A 21,264-nucleotide genomic window follows, 5' to 3' on the forward strand; every position below is an offset into this window, starting at 1 on the left:
CTGGTCTGAAAGGCTCTTTGTTGTGGGCAGAATGCTTTCTGGGCCATCTGAAAAACACCCACTGCAGACATTTCCATCTGCTCTTGGGAGCTCCTTCTCCAAAGCGGCTTAAAGCAGAAAGAAAACTAAAACAATGCCCTTGGGTGGCTGATATCATCAGCCTCTCCAACCCAATCAACTTATCAGTTCAGCCACAGAGATGCCACAGGCCGAGGTGAGGAGCGCGGGGTGCAGGACGCTGCACTGCCTGTCCTTGAACAGACACCTGCTTCAATGCGACGAGACGATTCTGTTTCCTGGCGCAGTACACGGATGAAAAGCACAGACTTCACATCAGATTGAACCAAATCTAAACTGCACGACTCCTTCATTAGCTGTGTGACCTTCAGCCCCAGGTTTTAGTGCTGCGGGCCTCAGTTTCTTCATCAAATAGGGATAAGAAGTCCTCAAGTTTTAACATGAGGCTTGACCTGATCATCTGAGTGAATCTACTAGCATCAGAGGAGGCACTCAGTGAAGCTGATTTTTTTGTTTTTTGTGGGTTTTTTTTTCTACCAGGAGTCACACTAACCTCGTGCTTTCCAGGCAGGCGCTGTGCCACTCAGTTATACCCGAGCAGTGCTGCTGTTAATATCACTGTGGTTATTAGAAAAGCAGATGCAGGGCCTGCCCTCTGGAGAGTTCTCATCTAGGATGGAAGTCAGGCAGGGTGAGCCAAAGTTCCACAGAGAATTGGCCTCTATGTAAAAGACATTTGGAGGCCTGGGGGGAAGCCCACAATAGAGAGAGGGTGTGCTGCTTTGCAGGAGAGGTGAGAAGGCAGGGTCATCAGCCCAGCTTGGCTGCCTACGCTTGCCCTTTCCCCAGAACCTTCGCTGCAGCTCCAGACCAGTCGCCCCAGCAGAAGGCTGCACTGCCCGGCCCCAGTGTGGCCGTGCCCACAGTGTGCACCGCTGCCAGCCAGGACTCACCTACCCTCCAAGCCCTGCTACAGTGGCCGCACTTCTTGGTGCTCTGGCTCTTTCCACCCACCTTCTGCAGCCTGGGACCTGCCCTATGGTTCCCCAGACTCTCAGGCTCCCACACTCCCCTTTGCAGGGACCCATCTACCTACAGGGGCGGCTGAGATTTCAAAGCCACCACTGACCTCTTTGGTTGCCTGGATTCTCTCGGCTGCACTTCACAGACTGGGGCCCTTGGACGCCATGTCACACCTTTTCCATGGGTTGAACTCCTCTGTGCCCTGACCTAGGCCAGATGCCAGCCCTGCTCACTGGCCACCCTGTGCTTCAGCAGAGGGCAGAGAGGGTGGAGCCTGGGAGAGGAAGGTGCTGTCTGGGAGCACTGCCTATGCAAAGGGCTCGCTGGGCAAACACTAAGAAATCCCGATGTATGTGGGGAAAGAGGGAAGACTAAGGACCCTGTGCAGTCTTGGGTGTCACTCTCGGGCCCTCCCAGGAGGTTCCCAGGAGTGACAGGTAGAGGGGAAGGCACAGAAGTGCATGGGATCCACAAGGTGGTGTGGGGAGCTTCCCTGCCCCGCCAGGCAAGCCACCCAGCGCTCTCCAGCTGCATCGCCTTTGAAGACCCTGGGCAGTCACACTGGGCACAAGCAGCCCACACGGGTCTCACCATCTCCAGGAGCACCCGCCTGCGCGTACCTGCTGCCTTTCAGCTCGCCCGCTCCAGTGCCTGGAAAGTTCTTCGCTGCCCTTCAACCTGCAGCCTCCAGCTTTAGAGACTCCTCCAGAGACATCCTGTCTGTCAGCCAGGGAGAATCTGTCCTCCCCTCATCTGATGTCCTCATGGTGTTCTGAGTGTCCTTTGACTGCAGCACTGGCTGCTCTGTCAGGTCAGGACTTCCCAGGGATTGTCACTCCTGGCCGGCCCCTGGTGTCCTGGGGACAGCGAAGACTGGTGCTTGGACACCTTCGATCGGCCCAGACGTCAGAATCCATGGGTCCTCATACAAAACAGATGTCATCTTCACGTAGAACCGACACTTCCCTTCACCCTAGCTGACCTGTGATGCCTAACAGAACGTCACCACTATGGACTAAAGACAAGGGACCAGCCTGCCTGTGTTCAGGCTGGTACAACTTCTTCCAAATATTTCTGAAAGAAGTTACGAGTCTGTCTGTTCTGCCATATTATCATTCCTTGCCCACCAGCACTGGAGGTCTTCCACAAAGGCTTGCCAGGAGCACTACTAATACCACCCTTTACTACATGCGCCACACTAGTGAGACTTACAGGAAAATCTCATTTAATCCTCAGATAACTCACCAAGCAGTATTTACTCCATGTTATAGGTAAGGAACATCAGCCACGCGTGAGATGCGAGAATGGGGCAGCAGGAGCAGGTCAGCTCCGCCTCCCCAAACTCAAGCACGACCTCTGACCCTAGGAATAACGAAGCTTCCTCCTTAGGCAGCCAAAGTAGATGTTTATTTCCACTTATTGAAATCTCAATGGGAGCCCTTGTGATCAATAAGCTGCTCTTGAATAAACACCAGGGAATCTGCGTGCTGCAGAGGAGAAGCTTGTCATTCACTTTGACAGCCCCGGAGCAGGGTTAATTAGCCGTTTCTACAGTCAGTGGACACTAAATTCTCCTGGAATATTACTCTTTCTTCTGCAGAAGGGGCTTTCGTGGTCATATTTCTAAAAGGCCATGTGCCTGTGAGATAACAGTCAGAGGGAGGTGGCACACTGGCGATTAACTGCTGAGAGGCTGGGAGGAATTCAGTCACTGTCGCCTGGTAATTGAGGGTGGATGGAAGGTAATTAAGGGAGAGACACTGGACGCAGCACACAAGCCCTGTCTAAGCACTCTGCACCCGTAATCTCTCCACATCACCTCCTTTCCACTCCTCAAAGAAGCAGCTGCCAACCTCCTAATCAAAACCCAGCAGCGCGGCCCAGCCCTGGTCCTCTGCCCTCTGTGCAAGCAGCCAGCTGCCACCTTTCCCTCACCTCTGACTGTGTGCATCTGAGCAGCTGCTCATGCCTCTGTGTCACTGTTCACTGACAGCGTGCGGTGCTGGTGGCCTTTTTTCTTTCAGTCTCTCTGATCCACCAGGGCCCTCCCCTCAGCCTTATCTCATTTTACAGGATAGCGTTACACGAGCCCGTGTGGGATGAGATGTGTGTCAACCAGTGCTGCTCTCAAACACCCACGAATCTGAGTATTCACCACATACAGAAACAGAGAAATCAAGCCCCAGAAATCCCCCAAGATCATTCAGCAAGCAACTCCCTCCCGGAAGCCTATGGCAGCACAAGTTTTGGGCCTCTGATCCTAGTCCCTTCCTGTGCCCCAAGTTAGAAGGAAGTGAGGAGAAGAAAGTGATCCTAAAAACAAAGGCCCAAACTGCACACTTAACTAAATGTGCAATTTTCTGTAAGCATATATACAGCCTTTTAATGGACGCAAATAAACATACAGCAAAGAGTCAAGCCATTCAGTGACACCCACCAAACACCCACAAATATTAGTATTCACCAGATACAGAAACAGACAAACCATGTCCATAGCCTAGATTAATAGCACTGGATAACTGAAGCAGGGAAAGACAGAATTATTAGTTAGTTCACTTTCCCATCCTTAATCACACTCCAGGGACGGCCGCGAAGAGAGAACCTGGTGGGTTGTAAGCAGGTAATTAGTAATGTCCATTTGTAATGCTGCACAATTATAATTTTTCAAAAGGGCCTTGGCGGAGTTGCAGACACAGAAGGTTACAACAGACCATCCAAATCTCCCCTCCCGCTTCTAGATGAGGAACCGAGCCCAAGAGATCTCTGTCCAGCCACCATCTGCCAGCCAGGCCTCAAAACGTGGCAAAAGGCTGAGAAAAAGTGAGACCAGGAGCCGGAGGTCGGGAGCTCAGCTGCGTCTGGAGAATCTGGGGGTGGACAGGCGTGAGGTCAGCAGTCTGCGCTGGCCAGTTACAGCAAAGTGCCAGGTCCTCTGCGCCACAGCGTCTCTCCTTTGATGTGGGATCACTAATCCCCTCCTTGATTGCTTTTCACAGGCAGTCTAAATTAACATGACCCCACACAGGGCACGGCTATCTGTGCATAATTAGTATGCGATAATAAATGCAAAAGAGAAAGACCCAAAGTTGGCCTACGGATTTCTGCTCCTGCCCCCAGGGCAGCCCCTTCCCACTGGGAATCCTCTCCATGCGACTAAGGAGGAGGATTCAAGGAACTCTGAAGAAAGGCTGTCTTTCTGAAGGGGCTGTTGGGCTCACTGAAGAATGGCAGAGGGAGCAAAATGACAAAACGAAGATCCTTTTACTTTTTGGTCACTTCAGCTGGAGACAAAAACATTTGTTTCAACGGCTGGCATTTGGGGAGGTAGATCGGTCATAGCTGGGTCCCCTCCCCATCGCGCGGGCCCTCGTCAGCTGTCACCTCACCGTGGCTCGGTTACTGTCTGAGGCTATCCCCTGCAGGTTTTGGGTTAAAAGCTTGGTCCCTCAGGTGACCATGCTAAAGCGATCTGGGGTGTTTAGGAGGTGAGGCTGGTGGGAGGCTCCAAGGTCGGGGGAGGGACCAACTGAAGAAGCGATTAAAGTGGTTTTCACGGGAACAAGAGCACGGGTGCTGGAAAAGAGTCCCCTCCTCTGGTGTCCATCTGGCACTGACCTTTTCCTCTCACACCTGCTCCTGCCCTTGTGACGTCAACCACTATGTGACCCTCATCTGACCAAAATGGTGCTGGTGCCGTGGCCCAAGGCCTTCACTAAGTGCCCAACTGCAGGGTTTCATTACAGTAAGATAACAGACTAATCCACACCATCGCTCTGCTCCTGCTTTATCCCGCTCACAGTGCCCTCCTGCTCCCTACCCTTTAACAAGGGCAGATTGGATACGTCTTTGAGAGACTTTCTCAAAGCCTTCTCTGGCAGGCCTCATGAAGTCACCTATTGTTTTATGGTGTGTGGAAGAAATTGCTAGTGCACTGCAATGCTGCATTTCTTTCCTCTTTCCTGGAAACACGGCTAGACCACGTTTCCCTGCCTTCCCCGCAGTCAGTGTGGCTGTGGGCCTGAGCTCAGCCAGCAGGAGGTAAGCACAGCAGCAGGGGCCCAGGCGGGCAGCCATGAAGACTCACAGAGGTCATTCTCACTCTCTTCGGCATCTAAGGCTGGATGGAAAGGACTGCAGCCAAGAGAGAAAGCACCAGGTCACAGCCTGGAAAAAGCTTGGGCTCCTAGGTGGGTGCACGGTACAGAAATTGCCTGTCAACTTAAATAAACTTTTATTGTGCAAGACTCAAGATTCTGACATTTGTTATGTCAGCTACTTTACGTATTTTAACTAATGTGCAATGAAATAGCTTTTATTTCTCATGTCCACTCTGCCTTATGATAGCTGTCTAGAACTCCCAGCTAGGGGTCGATAGGCAGCATCTAAGTTTGCCTGGGAAGACTGTGATCATTTATCAGCTATGTCGGCAATGGGCAAAGTTGAAGGAGAGAAAAAGAGCGGCGACAATGCTGTGTTTCCCTGCCTCTGCTTTAGCGCTCAATTTAGCATTTGATTCCATTTGCACTGTGGGCTACTCTTTCACTATTCTGTGCACCTCAATTTTACTTTACCTAAAGCTAAACTCACAAGAGCAGAAGCAAAAACCTGTCCACATCTCCCTGAATCCAGACATGTAGGTGCAGAATTGCCAAACTGAGTCAAAAATTACAAAACTTCTGAATGGGGGCTGGGGATTTAGCTCAGTGCCATAAGCACCTGCCTTGCAAGCAGGCAGTCATGAGTTCGATCCCTGGTACCAATAAAAAAGGAAAAAAGACAAAAAAAAAAAAAAAACTTCTGAATAATCCAATATAAGTCAATAAAATTGAAAGTGAACTTTAAAAATTACTAACTGATGAAAGCCTAGGTCCTGACAAATTCACTGCTAAATTCTACAAGAGATAGAAAAGATCCAGTGCCAGTACTCTCAAACTCTTTAATGAAATTGAAAGGGATGCAGACTCCCAAAGTATTTCCTAGAAGCAAGCATACACAGCTACAAAAACCAGAATAGGACTCAACCAAAAAAGAGAACTACAGAAAACTACATCTTTAATGGGAAAAAAAACCCACAGAAAACTTAAATAGAAGGTCTTTATCTTAAGCTGATAAAAGTCACCTATGACAAACCAACAGCCAACATCACACTAAATGGTCAAAAACTGAAAGCTTTCACTCTAAAATCAGGAACAAGACAAGGATGTCCACTATCATCACTCTTATTCAACATAGTTCCAGAAACATTAGCAAGAGCAATTAGACAAGAAAAAAAAATAAAAGGAATAAGGACAGGAAAGGAAGAAGTTAAATTATTATTTGTTGATGACATAATACTCTATGTAGAAGAACCCAAAAACTCTACCAAAAGACTCCTAGATTTAATGAGGAAACTCAGCAGCATAGCAGGATACAAAGTTAACCCTCAAAAATCAATAGCATTCCTGTATATGAATAACTCACTAGGATAAATAGGAAAACAACATTCTCACAATAGCATCACGTAAAATGAAATACTTAGGTATCAGTCTAACAAAGAAAGTACAAGACCTAAACACTGAAAATTACAGTAGTCTGAAAAAAGTATATAGGACTATGAGAAAAAGGAAAAAAAACTTTTGTTCTTGGATAGGCGGAACCAATATAGTAAAAATAGCACTTCCAAAACTGTTACACAGATTTAATGAAATCCCAGTCAAAATACTAGTACCATTCCTCACATGACTATAGAAAACAATCCTAAAATGCATATGAAACCAGAAGAGACCTAGAAGAGCAAGACCAATTTCAAGTAACACGGGCAAAGCAGTAGGCATCACAATCCCTGATTTGAAATTATACTACAAAGACACTGTGATAAAAACGGCATGGTACTGAATGACAAATGGAGGATCAGTGGAACAGAATAGAGGATGAAGAAACAACTCCAGGCATGCTCGGCTAACTTATCTTTGACAATGAGTCCAAATATCTTTGCTGGAAGAAAGATGATCTGTTTAACAAACGTGCTGGAAAAACTGGCTTTCCACATTGCTAAAGATTGACTCTCAACCCATAAGTCTCTCCATGTACTAACTAACATCAAAACAGATCAGAGATCTAAGTATTAAAATGAAAACATTTAATCTGCTGGAAAACACAATAGGTAAAACTCTTGAAGACACAGGTATAGGCAAAGATTTTATGAACAAAACCACAACTGTAGAGGAAATATTACAAAGAGTAAATGACTGGGATCACATCAAATTCAAAAGCATCTGCACAGCAAAGGAGACATCAACAGAGTAAGGAGATAACCTTTAAAAATGGGAAGAAAATTGTCAGCTACTCTTCAGACAGAAGACTAATAGCTAGAGTATCTAAAAACCTCAAAAAAATTAGAACCACAAAATTTAAAGACTCATTCCAGAAGTGGACATCTGAAATAAACAGAGACTTCTCAGATGAAGAAGTATAGCCAGTAAATGAAAGCCCAGGTCCTGACAGATGAAAACATGCTAAAAATCACTGACCATTTGAGAAATGCAAAATGGAACACACTGTGATTCCATCTCACTACAGAAAGAGTGGTTGTCATCAAGAAATCAACCAATAGCAAATGCTGGTGGGGCTGTGGGAATACAGGAACCCTTTTCCACCATCGGTGGGAGTGTAGACTGGTACAACCAGTGTGGCTGTCAGTGTGGAGATTCCTCAAAAGGCTAAAACTAAAGGTTCTACTGGATCCAGTTATTCCTCTCCTAGATATCTTTCCAATAAAATTAAAGTCACCATACTACAGAGACACATGCATACCCATGATTATAGCAGCACAATTTATAATAGCTAAGTCTCCACATATGCCCATCACAGATGAATGATATAGAAAACGTGGTATTTATGTACACTAGACTACTACCCTGCCATAAAGATTAACTTGAGACATTTTTAGGTAAATGGACGCACGCGGAAACCACAATCCTAAGTGAAATAAATCAAACACATACATTTAAATACATTATTTCTCTTGTATGAGAAACCCAAAGTATAAATAATGAGCAAAATAGAGGATAGATCTTAAGAGTAGGAAGAACTTTTTCAAATGAGAAGTGGAACAAGAGACTAGGCAGGGGTGAGGGAAGGAAGGAAAGCAAAAGACATTTAAAAGAGAAAAAGAATTATATTTTTAAAAATGAGACAAGCTACAGGCCAGCTGCAGACAAGGGTAGGAAGCACCTAAAATGAATAGAGAAAAAAATAAAAATAGAGGTTTTGTAAATGGGGAGCAGAGAAGGGGTGGCTAGAGGGAAGGAAGAAAAAAAGGACTTCAGAAAAAGACTCTAAATGTGTTTATTATGTATATGTACGAATCTCCCATGATAAATATGTTCATTATATACTGCAAACATGTACTAATAAAAAAATTAAAAACTGGGACTGTCTTTCAATCCAGGGAGCTGAGGCCACGCGAGGTGAGTTCCAGCAGGCCAGTGCTGACCCGGGGAGAATTTAAGATCATCGCTCCCAGCAGTTAAGTGCCTGCCCAGCTTCCTGAAACACTGTTCTAGGCTCGGGAGGTTTCGCTGGCTGGACTAGATCACACCCAGCAACCTTCCTTCAATCCAGGGAGCTAAGGGAATGGGAGGCAAGTTCCGGCATGTTGGCGCTAGCCTGGGGAGCTTTGGACCATCACCCCCAGCAGTTAGGAGCCTGCCCAGCTTCCTGGAACACCGGAGGTGTCACGGGAGGTCCTGTGAGCCTGACTGGGCCACACTCAGCAACCTCCATTCAGTCCCAGGAACAGAGGGCGTAGGAGGCGATTTCTAACACGCCCAGGGGAAGCTTTGGAACATCACTCGAAACACAGAAATATAGGAAAATGACAAGACAAAAGACCAAAATGCAATCTCAAACCTCCAGCCCATCCCAAGAAAGCCTAGGAGCCATGTACATAGAAGAAAACATAAGCCATATATCTGAAATGCCTGAATAATAGCAACTGAAATAAAGAAGCAACTCCAGGAAGCTATAAAGGATTTCAAATTAGAAATAATCTCCCAGGTAAAAGAAGAAATGATAAAATTCATGAAAGAAATTCTGAACACATCTAAAGAAGACATAGTTAAAAAATTAGAGGAACAATGCAAAAAGATAGAATCCCTGGATGAACAATATAAGAAACAAACAGAATACATGAAGCAGATTCAAAGAGATATAGAGGAAATCAAAAATTCCATCAAAAGTTGTCAAAACAATCTCAACAAAAGTGAAGACAGAATTTCAGACCTTGAAGACAAGACTGCAGCTACTGAACAGGAAAGGAAAGATCTTTTAAAAATAACAAGGAATCAGGAAATAACAATTCAACAGCTGTAAGATGATGCAAAGAAAAACAATATAAGATTGATAGAGATGAAAAAGAAGGGGACAACACAAATGATATCAAGAGGCCATTTACAGAAGTAATAGCTGAAAATTTCCCAAACATGAGAATGGAAACTGACATTAGGATTAGTGAAGCATATAGAACTCCAAATAGTCATAAACAAAATAAAACTACACCCAGACACATAATAATCAACATCCCAGAAATCTAACATAAGAACAGAATATTAAAAGCGGTTAGAGACAAAAGACAGATCACCTATAAAGGAAACTCTATCAGAATTACAGCAGATTTCTCAACACAAACAATGAAGTTAAGGAGAGCATGGAGTGAAGTATTTCAGATCCTAAAGGAAAATGACTTCCAACCCAGACTGATGTACCCTGAAAAACTGTCCTTCAAAATGGATGGAGAAATAAGATACTTCCATGACAAAGAACAGCTGAAGAACTTCATGATCACCAAGCCAACCATGAAAAGAATACAGAAAGACATTCTAGATACACATAGGAAAATACTACTAAGCAAGGCAGACAAACAGAATGGAAAGGTAAAGATGCAACAGCAGAAAGATAACATGTCAACAATAAACCAATATGTAACAGTTAGAACCATTAATGTAAATGGTTTCAATTCACCAATTAAAATAAACAGACTGGCAGAATAGATCAAGAAACAACATGGAACTATATGCTGTCTACTAGAAACCCATCTAACGCAAAAGGAAACTCACAGACTGAAAGTCAAAGGATGGAAAACAATACTTTATGCAACAGGAACCCCCCAAAAAAGTGGGGGTAGCTATTCTGCTTGCAGACAATGTGAACCTCAAACCACGAATGATCCAAAGAGATAAAGAAGGTCACTACACACTAGTTAGGAGAAAACTTCAAGAGGAAGAGATAACAATCTTAAATATATATGCACCAAATAGCAGCACCCAGCTATATAAAGCAAGTATTAATGGAAATGAAAAATCAAATAAGCAATAACACAATTATAACAGGAAACCTTAACACACCATTGACACAAAGGACAGATCAACCAGACAGAAAATCCGCAAAACAAATAATAGAACTGAATCATACCTGTAAACAAATGGACTTGATAGATGTATACAGAGTGTTCCACCCAACAACATCAGAATACAGATTCGTCTCAGCAGTACATGGGACATTCTCTAAAATAAACCATATACTAGCCCACAGAACATATTTAAGTAAATGCAAAAGGACTGACATTATCCCATCATGTTATCAGATCATAGCATCATGAAACTAGAAATTAACGATAAAAGAAACTGAAAAACCCCCACAAACACATGGAAATTGAGTAATACACTCTTGAGCAATCTGTGGGTCACAGAGGAAATTAAAGAACAAATTAAACAATATCTACAAGCAAACAAAAATACAAATACCAGTTACTGGAATCCATGGGATGCAATAAAAGCAGTCCTCAGAGGAAAACTTATTGCACTGAGTTCCCACATCAGGAAAACAGAACCAACACAAATAATCTGATGCTTCACACTTCAAACATCTAGAAAAAGAAGAGCAAGTCAAGCCCAAATCAAAAGAAGGGAGGAAATTATAAAAATCAGAGGAGAAATTAATGCAATAGAGACTAAGAAAACAATCCAAAGAATCAATGAATCAGAGTTGGTTCTTTGAAAGAATAAATAAAATTGATAGGCCCTTAGCCAACCTTATTTTTAAAAAGGAAAGAAAAAATTCAAATTCATGCAATAAGGAATGAAAAAGTTGAAATCACTACAGACTCTGTGGAAATACAGAAGATCATCAACACCTATTTCAAAAACCTCTACTCAAAAACACAGAAGAAATGGACAGATTCCTAGAAACATATGAACTACCAAAGCTGGGGCAAGAAAATGTAAAACTGCTGAATAACCCAATTTCTATTCATGAAATTGAAAATGTAATTAAGTCCTTACCAACAAAGAAGAGCCCAGGCCCAGACGGATTCACTGCGGAATTCTACAAGAAATACAAAGAAGACTTAATGCCAACACTCCTCAAACTCTTCAATGAAATTGAAAGGGAAACAATTCTTCCTAAGTCATTCCTGGAAGCAAATATTACTCTAGTACCAAAACCTGAGAAAGACCCAACTAAAAAAGAGAACTATAGACCAATCTCCCTACTGAACACAGATGCAAAAATCCTCAATAAAATATTGGCAAACAGGATGCAGCAAATCATCAAAAAGATTATACACCACAGTAAAGTGGGATTCATCCCAGGCATGCAGGGATGATTCAACATATGTAAATCAATAAATGTAATCTATCTTATCAATAAAGCCAAAAGTAAGAATACATGATCATCTCTATAGATGCAGAAAAAGCTTTTGATAAGGTCCAACACTCATTCATGATAAGAACCTTACAGAAAATTGGAATAGATGGTCTTTACCTCGATATGATAAAGGCCATCTACAACAAACCAACAGCCAGCATCATATTAAATGGCCAAAAATTGAAAGCCTTTCCCTTAAAATCAGGCACAAGACAAGGATGTCCTTTATTATCCCTCCTATTCAACATAGTATTGGAAGTACTAGCCAGAGCAATTAGAGAAGAGAGAAAAATAAAGGAGTAAAGATAGGAAAAGAGGAAATTAAATTATCATTATTTGCAGACGACATGATATTCTACATAGAAGACCCTCAAAACTCCATTGAAAGACTCCTAGATATAGTAAATAAATTCAGTAATGTAGCTGGACATAAAGTCAATACTCAAAAATCAATAGCGTTCCTATACACTAACAACAAAATCACTGAGAAAGAAATAAGAGAAGCCACACCCTTCACACTACTTCACACTAGTATCCCAAAAAATGAAATACTTAGGAATTAATCTCACAGAAGAAGTAAAAGATCTATACAGGGAAAATTATAATACCTAGGAAAAAAAGTTGAAGAGGATCTCAGAAAATGGAAAGACATCCCTTGTTCATGGATAGGAAGAGTAAATATTGTGAAAATGGCCATTCTCCCAAAAGTGTTATACAGATTCAATGCAATCCCAATGAAAATACCACTAACATACCTCATAGATGTAGAGAAATCACTCCTAAAATTCATCTGGAACCAGAAGAGTCCTGGAATAGCAAAGGCAATTTTACCAGCTGGGTGGTCCGCAGCCCTATGACTAAATGCCCATCTAACAATCCTGGGCCCTGAAGTGGGCGTCTTTGAGGCTCAGGTGAGCTTCCTTGGTTGGCAGCACTTTACAAGTGTTGACATGCATCTCTGCTGGGACCGTGAAGCCTGGTGTCTGCGACTCCACCAAAGATAACCTGTTCCCAGGTTCACTCCTGGTGACTCCTGGACTCTACGTTTGGCATCTGTTTCCTTGGCTGATCTTAATCTGTGTCCTTTTGCTGTAAAAAGTCATAAGCTGGATAGAGCAGTTTCTGCAAGTTCTAGTGAATCTCCACACCTATAAGTAGTCTTAGAGATCCTCACCTCAGAGGGTCAAACAGCAGCTATGGAGGTTAAAGAGTTTGAATTCACCCTGGAGGTGAATTCATTATGGACCCAAACCCCAGGGCTGTTTGAAAAGTTCAAACAGTGAAAGGCAGCTTTCTACAAGGTCTTTCTGACAGCAGGGAGGAACAGACCAAAGGGCTGGGGTGAGGCAGGAGGTAAAGACCCAGGAGACCGCTGAACAGTCCAGGTCAGAGCTGGGAGCACTCGGTGGGCAGGAGCTGTGAGGAAGAGCTCGACCTGAGATGCACTCAAGAAATAGGCACAAGAAGGTTTGGTCTCCCCTTCTCCTGCAGGGTGAGAGACAGAAGTCAGGAGGAATCCCAGATCTCATCCCATGTCACTGGGTGGGCGGTTCCCAGGTCCTGCAGTGAGGAATCCTAGGGAAGCTGGATTTTGGAGCATCTCGACACTCAATCCCACCCTGGCTTCTTTTGCTATATCCATTCGGCAATCCAGAGCCGAGCAGGGTACTTAGTCCATTCTCTTTTCTCTCTTTAAAGCCATCACTTCGGCCTTCTACCCAAAGTGGTCACTAGCAGGTGGCCCTTAGCCATGGAAAGGTACATTTTGACCGTCTCCCTAACTTCAAGTTCTCTGCGGGCAAAATCACAAGAAAGTGCCTACTGGGAACTGGGGAGCCAGGGGGGCCGCAGAGACCCCAGAAATGCTAGGCATGCAGAGAGATTTCAGACACCGTAACTGGGTCCTGAGCCAGACACCAGGGGTGACACTGGGGTGGGGGTGCAGCAGCGAATGGAACCACTTACAACAAGTGTTCTACAGTCTGCATAGAAGTAGGGGACTCAGCGCCCTGTCTGTGTGCTGGGTGGCAAGAAATAAGTACAGCTTCGGTCCTCCAAGCACACCCTGGGACAGACATGCACAGAGCCAGGGCCTCCTGGGGGGATCCGGCCTGTCACTGAGCCCCAGGGCAAACTCAGCCTCTGTGTTGGCTCCAACAGCCCCTACCCCAGCGGCAGCACTGGCCCTGGGGCGCACTGGGAGCCATGTTGCCAGCCTTCCCTGCTCCCCAGCCCAGGCTGTCGCATTCCAACCAACCAGCCAGCTGAATTCACAGCTGGTTTCTCCCTCCCTCCTGTGCTCGCTCCTGGAGCTGTAAAGGGCTCCGCCAGGGAGAGAGACAAAGAGGGAGCAAAAGGAGGGAAGTAACCAAGCCGTGCACAGACCCTCCATCAGGGCCCTGATGGGGGCATAGTCTCTTGTAAACGCTTTCCCGCCAAGGTGCCCTGGGAATGGATGAAGGAGCAGCCTCGGGAGTCTAGAGGCTAAGACTGGACTCCCAAACAGGCCTGCAGTCGCTGCATCGCTGAGCAAGGTGCTTCCCGTCGCTGAACCTCAGGTTTCTCATCTATAAAATTAGTCAAGAAGGAGACAGCAACCTTGTCTTACAAAGCTGATACCTGAATCAGATGAGTTAAAATCTAAAAACCTTGTATTCAGTAGTTCTTCAATAAGTGTTATTGATTTTACTTTAACTATTAGCTCTCCAAGCCTGGGAGGCAAAAAGCACATTTTGGAGCTCTGCAGTGCTGGGTCCTGCCGTAAGACCTGGGTCCTGCGCTTCAGCGCCTAATAAACAGGCCAGAATGGCTAAGCATGTGTGCTGTGCAGGGCCAGAGGACTCCCCAGAGGGCACTGTCACTGCTCCTTTCTGACTGAGGAGCCAGAGGTAATGCGTGGCCTGGGAAGGGGTCTGACTGGGGAGCCACAGCATCCTCTCAGCAAATCTCCGTGTTTTATGCACATCCCGACTCACAGCGTTGTCTCTGCCTTTACAAGTTCCCGCAGAGAGGAACCAGCAGCAGAACACCAGTCTGGAGCCAGGGCTCTGACCTTGGCTCTGGCACTGCTTTGCTGCGTGACCTCAGAAGAGCTGGTCTACACCTCACTCCCTAAGTCACTCCTTTAACAAATGGACATATAGCCATGCCCCTGTACTAGGCTCTACCTCTAAGAAACCCACCTAAAATATTTGGGCAGAGTAAAAATTTAGAGAGAAAAAAGACCACCATGGCTTTGGAGGGATTCTGGAAAGCTTTCTAAAAGGAGGTGGGGTCCAAAGGACAGGCGAGCTTTAGGATAGGAAAAGAAGGCAGAAAGATCCTACAGGGAGAGTGAGATGGGACCAGTCATCCTGACTCATCCACCCGTCAGGCTGGGCAGGTTCTCCTGCCACAAGGATAGAGCCCTGCACAGGGGCTGGCCGCAGGAGGGGTAGTTTCCTTCAGCAGAGCGTAATGAGGACACTTACATTGTGGTCTGTCCGGATGCATGATTCTGCCAAAACCACGGTGTCTTTGGCCGCACTTAAATACCATCTGCACCAGTGCTGCAACCAACACTGTAAACAAAACCACCTAAAGGATAAGAGAAATCTTTGCCCGCTACTCATCTGACAGTGGAGCAGTATCTAGAATATGTGAAGAAACGTTGTAAAACTCAGATTAAAATGCACAAATAATCTAAACGGATTCTTCTCAAAAGAAAAACTACAGATGGACACTAAATGAGTGACACACGCCAGTGTCATTAGCCAGCAGGGAAATGCGGATCAAAAGGACAAGGTTCCATCTCACCCCAATAAAAGCGGCTGCTATCGAATGAACAAAAAACTGAATGCAAACGAGGGTGTGGAGAAGAGGAGGTGCTGCAGCCCTGGAAGGAAACGCACGGAGGCTCCCAGGCTGCCCAGAGTTAGCGTCTGATCCAGCCCGCCGCTCCGGGGGGACCCGAAGGGCCACGGGGACAGCTGTGGACTCGTGTCTGTACAGCGATCACGGTAGCCAGCAGCGGACCCCGGAGCCCGTCAGCAGGTGACTGGATAAGAAAATGTGGTATATACACAACAGAAAAGTGTTATTTATCATAAAGAAGAAGATCCTGCCGTTTGCAGGAAAATAGATGGAATGAAAGGCATCATGTTACACAAAATAAGCTGGGCAAAGACAAATATCGCATTTTCCCCCAAAAGGAAACTAAAACGCTTTTGTTTTTATTTATTGTGTGTCTTGTGACACCGGGAATTGAGCCTGGGTCCTCGGCACTAACCTACATCCCAGCCTGTTTTAATTTTGAGCCAGGGCGTCACTAAATCGCCCAGGCTGGCTTCAGGATCCTGGGATTACAGACACGCACCGCTATGCTCAGTTAAAAATACCTTTTAAAAGCCCACCTGAATGTGTACAAGGGGTCCCTATGTCACTATGGGGCCTGGAGGGGTGTCAGGGAGACAGCCAGCGGATGTGACTGACGTGTGACCCGTGCCCCTGTGGAAACACCGCAGCAGAGTCCCTTAACCTGCCCAGTTAATGTGTGTCAATCATTATAATTTTTAAAAAATATCTATGGGGCTTGAAAATCCTTTTCAGATCTTCTTATGCCACTGGTGGATGGAAGTTTTGAATTGGGAAAAGGACAAAGAATGCTTATGTTTCTATTAATATTACCTTTGCTGTGGTTTCTGGATCTTAAATTTTTCAATTGTAGAAAAATGCATGTAACAAAAGTTTTCCATCTTAACTATCCTTTCTCTTGCTCTCCAAGTTGGTTTTTGGGACTCAGACCCTGGAGAAGTCTATTCCTAAGACACAGGCCCAGTGCTGTCCATTTTGTTTTTTGTTTTGACACAGGGCCTCACTAAATTGCCCGGGCAAGCCTTGAACTTTCATCCTCCTGCCTCAGCTGTCCACAGTGCTGGGATTACAGGAATAAAAGTGCCACCGCACTCAGGTTTTTCAGATCACCTTCAATATATAACAATGAAGCTGACTTTTCATTTGCAAATGTGCATCATGTTTTCCTTTAAAATAATTGGTACACAGTGGATCACTTTAAAGAAACACGAAGCTGGGCATAGTGACACACACCAATAATCTCAGTACTGGATTGCAAGTTCAAACCTGACCTAGGTAATTTACTGACTTGCTGAGGCACTGTCTCAAAATAATAAAATAATAAAATAATAAAAATAATAAAATAATAAAAGGGCTGTGAATGTAGCTCAGTACAAAGGCCCTGGGTTGTTCCATCTCCAGTGCCTATATATATATATATATATATATATATATATGAATATAAATAAAATGTAAAGAAAAGCAAACCAAATAATAAAGGTAATATAAACACAGATAAGTTGCAAAACACACAAACCCTAAAATTCACCAGCTATTGCTACGCCTTCAGTTCAGCTTTCCCTTTCTCATTCCGGTGACGCACACCTGACACCGCAGTTCACAGGAGGACAGGGCTGCTCGGCTCACAGGTAGGGGCTCGGGCCTTGGGCTGCTGGCTTCAAAGCAGGTGCATCACGGCAGCAGGGCGTGGTGGGACAGCTGCTCCCTCACGGCTGCTGCGAGGGCATGCAGGAGAAAAACACCAGGCAGGAACGGACCCGGGCGCAGGTGCAATACCCAAGATCACGCCTCCTCAACCACCCGACACACTAGCACTTCACTAACCTCCTTGGTGGGTCCCAAGACAATCAAGATGACAATGAAGCTCAGCCATCCCAGATGGCACACCTGTACCCAGAAAGGGAGAAGAAGCCAACCAAGGTCCACAGACGTCAAGCCTTGGCTCCCTGTATCCACTGCAATGCTTCCCCTTGAAAAAGGCAAGGAGAATAATGTGTCCCTCTCTACAACACACCTTTCCAAAGATTTTTGTTCCAACCCTAAAAGACACATAAGAGAACCTGCCACATTCTTTTTTATCCATGACAAGAAAAAGCCACCTTCCCCTTAAATCAGCCTTAGTGACAGTTTTGGGAATAGAAAAAGGATTAGAAGTCCTCAGAAATGTGTCACCCCTAAAATCGTCACTCTGCTAACCAAATGTCAATGCTGGAAAGAAAAGTTGGCATTTTGATGCCAGCATCTGCCTCCAGCTATTCCATGGGGTGCTCCTTGTCAGAAAGGCGGCGCCTTCTCCAAACTATGGTGCACAGGCAGAGCTAGTTTAGAATGCATCTTGTTGAGAACTGTGCATCAGCAGACTGACTGCTGCAAAACAGCTAAAGAATCACAGGCTCTCCTCTTATTTTACATAATTTTTTAAAATTTTTATTTAAAGAGAAAAAAACAGAAAAAGGGTACAAGTAATACAGAATTTCAAAGAAACAGTAAGAGATCACTAGTTAATAGATTACATATTGTCATGTTAGAAATTGTTCAAGTTACAAAATTAAAGCATATAAAGTGGACTTTCAAACAGTGAGACTGCAAACAGTCGTGTTCAATGATCCAACAAAAATTTAGTAATATGGTTATCTATCTTACACACTTAAACATACATGCAGTTGTGTCCTTTAGAGCACTTTCTTTTGCATAACTTAACAGTTTACAAAATATGTCTTTAGACCTAGTGTGTCATTTAACCCAAACAGTCATGAGACGTGGGCAGCATTGTTATTATCGAACACAACCTAGAGTCCAAAGGCCTTGTGACTCATTCACAGTTGCGAGGAGGTCTTAACTCCCAACCCGTGTAACCCCAGACCGTGCATCTTAAAAGCTAAGGAGCTCAGGGCCTTGGGTTCCATAGAGAGAGACAGACAGACAGACAGACAGAGAGGAAGGAGGATAGAGGGAGGAAAGGAAAACAGGGAGAGGGAGAGAGAGAGAGAGAGTCTAGAAGCACATTGCCAATATTTCCCAAAGCATATTCTCCCTACTGCTACTAATACTAGTTTCTAAAAGAAATGTCGTAACTAAACAAAACTGTTATTAAAAGTTTAAAGGACTTTCTGAAATTAACTATAAATCTCCCAGAGGAAATAAGAAGCCTTTCCAAAACTAATTTGTCAAATTACCCAACTTAGGTAGACTCTCCCCCTTAAAAATAATCTTCCAGAGGACATTTTGGCCAGTGTGCAAGGATCCTGTTGTAGTGACTGGCTTCAGTCCGGTTGCTTCTGCTTCATAAAGCCTGGAGTACCCTGGTCACAGGACTGCTGGGCCTGTAGCAGCTACACTGAGGGCAGTCTGGGCCCTGCCCCACAGGAAGTGCTGCACACAAGGCCCTGCCAGATGTTTCCAGAGTGGACACTCAGGCTGTGTCTGGGTGGCCTGAGTTGTGTGTGCCCAGTGACCTTATTTAATACTTATTTTGCTTTTTCTCTGTTCCCCCAAAGTTGTTCAAGTCCTGCATACGGTGCTAAGGACTGGGGGTAAGAAAGGAGTAGCTCCTTCTCCAGGAAGAAGGCACCCTCGAGCACCCCCAGAGCCAGTGGCCTGGCATGGGACCTGCGAGCGACCCAGCACCTGCACTCAGAAGGGTTCTTCGCCTGGTGTTTTGCTGGCGCTATCTTGAAACTCTGCTCGAACAAGGCGCTCCCCCATTTCCACTTGGTACTGAAGCAGTAAATTATGTACAAGTCATGAAAAAGAGATCTGGTGCCATGAAGGCAGAGACCGCGCCCAGCTACCCCAGCCCAGCACTGTGCCCCACACAGGAGGTGCCCACCCTTGTGCGGGGAACGCATGGGTGTCGAGAGGCACACAAGGCCCAGTCTGCGCGCTTCTGCACGGTAAACAGCGCTATCCCTGAGCAGGGTGAAAGCTCACTCACACTTGGGCTGGAGGGAAAAGGCAGGCCCACCAGGGAGCCCAGGGAGCCTGCATGTGTATCGGGGCAGCAAGCAGACACGCTGTCCTCTCCCCAGATAAAGGGACACTTTCCAGCACTTCTCCAGGCAACAGCCAGTTTCAGCTAAGAACCTTCACCTGCGTCTGAGCGTTTGCTCACTGTCCCCCTCTGTAGCCGGTGTCCTTTGCTTTGTAAGCCTGCATCTCAGCTCCCAGAACCTCCAAGCTACTAAAAGCTGAGAGGCTAAATCTCCTCGAGGGAGGCCTCTCTTCCCAGCCTCGCTTTCTCCTGGGTCTGCCACACTGCCAGCAGCAGCCCTGCTCCCTGCTCCTTCCTCCGGCACAAGAGGTGCCCACCTCTCACACGCCAGGGGCGCTGTGGCCTTGTGCCCGAGCACTACTGCTGCAGTGACACTGACTGAAATCCTCTGCAGTGCCGTAGCATTCCCCCCACCGCCAGTGTCGTGGTTTTCGGTGTCCCGCATCTCCTGGTAGTTGATACCACAGCTGTGATAATCCCGCCAGGTTGCCACATCTCCTTCAGAAGCGCCTTCCTAATGGCTGCATCAGATGGCTGCCACCACCCAACACTAACATTCTCCGAGTGCTGAACATTCTTACACATGTCTTGCTTTTTTAAATTTATTTTCTCTTTGATACATTAAGATTATATATATTAGAGCACTTTCTTTTCCCTTTTGTACAATGACAATATATTTAAGTGCATAAGATAGGTAACCATATTACTGAGTTTTGTTGGATCATTGAACAAAACTGTTTGCACTCTCACTGTTTGAAAGTCCACTTTATATGCTTTAATTTTGTAACCTGAACAACTATTTCAAAGATAACAATATGTAATCTATTAACTAGTGATTTCCTACTATTTATTCTTTCTGAAATTATAACTTGTACCCTTTTTCTGTTTTTTTTTTCTTTTTCTCCTTAAATAAAATTTTAAAAAAAAGATTGTACATATTTATGGGGCACCATGTGACGTTGCATTACTTGCATAGATTGCATGTTGTTCAAATCAAGGTCAACATGTCTGTCTTTTCAAACTAGGCAGTCATGTACACATGTGTGTGTGCATGAGTGAAACCCAGGGCGCTGCTCATGCTAGGCAAGCCCTCTAACCCACAGCTACACCTCCCAACCCATTTATCATTTCTTTGAGATGAAAACATTCAAAATCTTTGCACTTTTTTAAAAATATAAATGATAACATCTTTATGTAGTCACTCTGCTATGTAGATGTTCTGCTTTGGTTCTGTGATACATGTTACTCCAGTGGTCACTTTTGCAAGCGTGGGTTTCAGTATTGGCCACGTCCCTTCCCAGCTAGTGAGAGCCTGTGAGGCATGAGCCAGCCAAGGCATGACAGCGCAAGGTTGTCATACACTGCATGCGCACTCTACATGTGTTTACCGTGACTTGATAAGTCAAGCCTTGTCCAAAAAGAGTTGCAAATAGTTGGCTCCTGTCCATTAGAAGCCTAGCATTGAGACAGACCCCACTGGGCTAGGAAATAGCAGAAAAACAAAAGAAGAAACAAGAAGACATACCCCTTGAAACACAATCAGTATAAATGTTTAAGAAAAAGCACGTTTTCTTGCTTGCATGAATTACAAAAAGTACTACGAGGCTGCGGGCCGGCTGATAACCAAGGAAATGGCATTTACAAGAAAGTGGACCAAAGCAGAGGGTGATGGTGCAGGAGCTGTGTGCAGGGCGGGA

General features: G+C 45.1%; 1 protein-coding gene across 7 annotated transcripts in view; it reads right to left on the bottom strand.

The window, feature by feature from the left end:
- The window catches only part of Srgap3 (SLIT-ROBO Rho GTPase activating protein 3), a 241,766-nt gene that overhangs the window by 175,441 nt on the left and 45,061 nt on the right, over nt 1–21,264 (bottom strand). The gene's annotated exons all lie outside the window — the stretch shown is intronic.

The sequence above is a fragment of the Cavia porcellus genome, unplaced genomic scaffold, assembly GCF_034190915.1.
Source record: "Cavia porcellus strain 051 isolate PalLab524CR breed Dunkin Hartley unplaced genomic scaffold, mCavPor4.1 scaffold_15, whole genome shotgun sequence".
Taxonomy (NCBI): domain Eukaryota; kingdom Metazoa; phylum Chordata; class Mammalia; order Rodentia; family Caviidae; genus Cavia; species Cavia porcellus.